This window comes from Papaver somniferum, chromosome 10 (genome assembly GCF_003573695.1).
Source record: "Papaver somniferum cultivar HN1 chromosome 10, ASM357369v1, whole genome shotgun sequence".
Taxonomy (NCBI): domain Eukaryota; kingdom Viridiplantae; phylum Streptophyta; class Magnoliopsida; order Ranunculales; family Papaveraceae; genus Papaver; species Papaver somniferum.
The window spans coordinates 19,310,744-19,316,743 of record NC_039367.1 but is presented as its reverse complement, the minus strand read 5'-3'; positions in this window follow the sequence as shown (position 1 = coordinate 19,316,743).

Here is a 6,000-nt window from a genome sequence, read left to right as displayed (position 1 = left end):
TCCAGACGGGGGATGAACCGTTGAAGTCAACTCGGGCCACCGACTCCAACGTCAGTGTACGAACCCGAGGGGCCGAGGCGATATCGTAATCGCCTTCCTTCCCTGTGCAGTTTATATTTAAACTAACCCTTCCTTAGGGTTTTAAAAATAAAGTCCTATGTTCAAAGTCCAAAATAAAAGGAAAAAAAATGTCCAAAAATAAAATATTACAAAAATAAAAAACTTAATTACAGTTTCTAAAAAATAAAAATAAAATTATTTACGAAATCTTCTTCTTCACTCCTTTTGGATTTCTCTTTTCTTTCCTTTTTGGGCTTTTCTTTTTCTTTCAACACTTTCACTTTTTTTCTTTAGCTTAGCTCCAAATCTGAAAGCAAACAAAAATACTAAAACGCGTAAAAAAGAACAAATAAAATAAAACCTAAAAACAAATCTATAAACAAATCCGCGTCGGCGCCGCCAAAATGTTGGTATTCTTTGATAGTGGTAAATAAGGTTGTCGTTCACTCGGATTTTGTTGAGATTGATTTAGGCTTGAGTATACAAAACACTAAAAACAAAGGAAAATATACAAAATAAGGTCACAGGATGAAGAGACACTAGGACGCAGGATTTCAGTACTTTTCATATTCTTGTGGTTCAATCATTAATTCTAAACAATATAGCTCAAACAAAAGAGGTTGTGACTCTAATTCTTTGCCAAAAATAGATTTCATAAAACATTAGTTGTAAGTTGCGAGCATGACGCATCAAAAGTAATTAAAACCAAGATGCGACATCAAACAAAATAACAAATAATTAGTAGAAATCATAACGCAATTAAATCTATGCAAAAAGTCATATAAAGAATTAATTCATTTACCACACTCATGAAAAGTTGCTTCCTCCGTCGTCCCAGAAATGGGGTTTAGCTCTTCATGATAATACCAGAGACGATAATATGATTAAATAAATTTATTTTATTAATCACCATTGGAGTTCTCACAATAAACCGTACAATCCTTTTTCTAAAATAATAATAATCAGAAACAGTAGAAAATAGAATTAAAAATATTAAACTCCAAGTGAAATAACCCTCTTGGCTCCGGACTACCGAACTCCCCAAATGTGCTCTCTAGCTCTCTATTTATACACATAAATACACATTACTCAAATATATTCTTCCATAACTCCAAAATCTTCTTCTTTTTAATTAAAAATATCTTCAGAATTTTTCCTTCTCTTTATTCTATATATTTCTTTAGTAAACTCGGATCTTATTTAATTCGTAGAATAAAATCCAAGATAAAATCTTCTAAGGATATCTTTCTTGTTTAATGCAAGATAACTTCCTTTTTCTTAAAAACTACATGTTTATAAGGCAAGAAGATATTCTTATCTTAAAGATAATAAATCCTTTACCGTTGACACCATATTTCCCGCCAATTTTTCTTTTCAAATCAAGGAAGAAGATGGATCCCCCTTAACCAGTAATGGGGTGCGATTAGCAGTTGGCTCCATGGGGTGCCCCTTATCAGTTAGGTGCCCCTTATCCAAAACTGAGAGTCCGAATAACATGTGTCCTCCGGGTGCCTATACCAACTTTTCGAGCCAAATTTCCAAAAATGTTTATATTCCAAAAATACCTACAAACACATAAAACACCATAATAAGTAGAAAATCGAGTACCAACAATACTGAAAATTGAGGAAAATTCGGTCACAAAAATGTGTCTATCATAAACCAGTCACCTTAGGTACGTGTACCCACGGAAGTTTTCTGTCATGAACCTACATGGTTCATTCAGCAAACCACGGCTATCTCTAATCACACTTCTGGCAAGGGTGCAAGGGTAGCTTAGTAACTTCAGTTAGAAAATATCTTAGGTTAATTCCTCGAGTTCTGATATTCAATTTATGATGTGTTTATAGCCGTTAACTTATGTCCTTAGGATTGGGCTATTAAACAGCAATCACTTTGTAACCTGAGAGATTAGATAATGAAATTTGTTTTGTTTCCAATCGAAAGTTAGACTCTGAATTCTCAGAGAGAAAGCAGCTTACTGTGATACCTCCATTTCCATCTTGTAGTTGTACTTGTACGCTACAGTTGGTATCAGATTCTTATCCTGGAACCTGTGCCATGGCCACCGAAGAAAAGCTTCAGGAGATTTCATCAATTGTCGCTCAACATACAGATTCAATCTCAGATATCAAATCTGATCTCAATTTCTTGAACTCAAAGATGAATATTATTATTTCTTTACTTGAATCAGCACAACCACAAGTTCAACAATCTCAATATGACCCCCAAAGCTCAGATTTACCTCCGGAAAATTCCTTCTCTGGACTTCAACAATTCTTCAAGGATTTTTCTCACTAGGATCATCGTAAGTTCAATCGTACTGCCAAGGTAGATTTTCCCAGATTTAATGGTACTAACCCTCGAGGTTGGACTCTTAAATTTGAGAGGTATTTTCACCTTCACAAGTTTCCAGACAATGAACGTGTCGATATGGCTGCTATCCATTTTGATTCTCAGGTTGATCCGTGGTATTTGAACTATCAACAAGGTAAACACTTCATTCCATGGGATACCCTTATTCATGATTTATGTGCTCGATTTGAAGATGTTGCACATGATAACTATGTCGGTAGCTTCAATAAACTATGTCAAACCACAGCTGTTGAGGATTATTATGATACTTGGGAACATTATAAGCTCTATATGGTTGCTAATAACCCTCACCTCCCTGAGAGTTTTTACATTTTGAGTTTTATTAGTGGACTCAAGGAAGATATCCGCACTGTGGTGCAAATGTTCAATCCTGAGAGTACCTCAAAAGCATTTTATTTGGCTAGATTACAACAGGCTTCTATGCATCTTCAACCTAAAGCAATAAAATCATTCACCAAACCATTTTCACCTACACCCTTATCAGTCTCTCACCCACCATCCACCATCAAAAACCTTTTTTCTCTCATTCCCCTACTTACTCAAAAACCAATGTTTCTTCACCACCACCATTTGTGAGTCATCCCCCTACTCCTACAAAAACTTCACCTGACAATCAATTGCCTCCCATCAAAAGACTGACTCATGCACAAATGCAAGTTCGTAAAGACAAAGGCCTTTATTATAACTGCGATGAATTCTATAGACAGGGTCACAGATGTAAAACGCAACAATTGTTCATATTAATTGCTGATGATGACACTGAGGAACAAGAGGTATTATCCACTGAGCCAACTAATGATACATCACCTTCTGGCAGCGACTCTCCTATTGAAATTTCTTTACATGCCTTAACTTGGAATGTTACTCATGACACCATACAGATTTCTAGACTTCTTAACAAGCACCCTGTTATGGTACTCATTGATACAGGGAGTACGCATAGTTTTATTGATGCGGCCTTAACCTCTAAATTAGGTCTTCGTGTGTCCCCTACTGGACATATGCTTGTTACAGTTGCTAATGGAGATAGCACTGTTAGTAAGGGTATTTGTCAGAATCTTAATTTGGAAATGCAGGGCTACCAGTTCTCTGCCAACTTAAGAGCCTTACCTTTAGGTGGATGCGACATTGTTTTGGGAGATGATTGGCTATGCAAACTTGGAGATATTATTTTTAACTTCACCAAACTTAGGTTGTCTTTCTTTCACCAGGGGACGCAAATTACGCTTCAAGGTACTTCATATAAACCTTCATTGAGTCTCATTAGTGGGTCATCACTTACAAAATTTATTAAGAATAACACTCCCACACTTATTGGGCAATTCTTTTCCATTTTTTCAACCCATGTTAGTCCACCACCTCATGCAGTAGTTGATCTTTTGGATTCTTTTTCAGATGTTTTTGTTAAACCATCTAGCTTACCACCATCTCGATCACTTGACCATAAAATTCCCTTAAAAGCTGGCTCTAACCCTACATCTCAAAGACCCTATAAATGTCCGCATGTGCATAAATCCGTGGTTGAATCCTTAGTTGCTGAAATGCTTTCATCTGGTATAATACAACCTAGTCATAGCCCATTCGCTGCTCCTATTCTTCTTGTCAAGAAAAAGGATGGTACATGGAGATTTTGTATCGACTATCGTAAACTCAATGACATTACTGTCAAAGACAAATTTCCCATACCTCTTATTGAATAACTGCTTGATGAGTTAAATGGGTCTGTGGTTTTTTCCAAGATTGATCCTCGTTTAGTTTATTATCAGATTCGAGTCTACGCACCAGATATACATAAGACTGCTTTTCGTACACATCAAGGACATTACGAATTCAGAGTAATGCCTTTTGGGCTTACTAATGCTCTAGCAACGTTCCAAGCATTAATGAATGAAGTTTTTCAGCCATACTTCCAAGCCTAGATACTCCAAATTTTTACTTGTCTTCTTCGACGACATATTAGTTTACAGCCCATCAATGGAAGCTCACTTAGAGTATTTGCAACTCACATTCTCCTTATTGAGAAAACATGTATTGTATGCTAAGTTGTCTAAGTGTGCTTTTGCACAACCTAAATTGGAGTATCTAGGTCATATTATCACTGCAGAGGGTGTAGCAGATGATCCCGACAATATTAGTGCAATACTTAATTGGCCTCAACCCACGACGTTGAAGCAACTCAGAGGGTTTCTTGGCCTAACAGGCTATTATAGAAAGTTCATTAAAGGGTATGGTACTATTTGTAGACCACTTACTGACATGTTGAAGAAAGATTCCTTGGAATGTTGAAGCCACCACTGCTTTCTCAACTATCAAATCTGAATGACTTCTGCACCAGTGTTGGCTCTTCCAAATTTCTCAAAACCATTCACTCTTGAAACAGATGCATGCTCCAGAGGTGTAGGTGTTGTCCTTATGCAGGAACATAAACCTATTGCTTTTTTCAGTAAGCCACTAGGCCCTAAGGCATTAGCCTTATCTATTTATGATAAGGAGTTTTTGGCAATTGTATTAGCTGTTCAGAAATGGAGACATTATTTATGCAGTCATCAATTTATAATTCGCATAGATCACCAAAGTCAGAAGTACTTAATGGATCAGAAGCTATCCACTGCATTGCAGCAAAAGTGGTTGATCAAGTTAATGGGTTTGGATTATGTTATCAAATACAAAAAAGGATTGGAAAACAAGGCTGTTGATGCCTTATCTAGACTATCATCTGCTGAATGCTCTGCATTATCCTTGTCTCAGTCTCAGTGGGTGCAAGATATAATTGCTAGCTATGAATCTGACACACTTGCTCAACAACTTATTACTCAGTTAACTGTGACTCCAACTCACAACACCTACTCTTACACTCATGGAATCCTGAAGTTCAAAGGCAGAATCTACATTGGTTTTAGTACTTCCCTCAGATCAAGTATATTACATTCTCTCAATTCTTCTACCATAGGAGGCCACTAAGATATTAATGGTACTTACCACAGAGCCAAAACTTCATTCTACTGGCAAAACATGAAAAGTGAAATCATTCAGTTCATCACCACTTGTGATGTTTGTCAGTGCAACAAGGGGGAAAATACTCTGCCTGGTGGATTTCTACAACCTTTACCGATTCCAGATAATGCATGGAAACACATTTCTTTAGATTTCGTAGAAGGTATGATTATGTCCTTTTGAAAGAATGTTATATTGGTTGTTATGGATAGATTGACTAAATATAGTCACTTTATTCCACTTGGACACCCCTTTACTGCTGCTAGTGTTGATAAGGAATTTCTTACAAATATATTCAAGCTACATGGACTTCCCAGCTCCATTTTTAGTGACAGAGATAACATCTTCATCAGTCATTTTTGGCAGACACTTTTCCAGTCATTGGGTACCACATCAAAGCTCAGCACTGCTTACCATCCTCAGACTGATGGTCAAACATATAGAACCAATTCTTGTGTGGAGCAGTATTTGAGATGCATGACTAGTTCACACCCCAAAAAGTGGGTCCAACGGTTGGCCCTAGCAGAATGGTGGTTTAACACCAACTACCACACAAGCCTGAAAATGTCT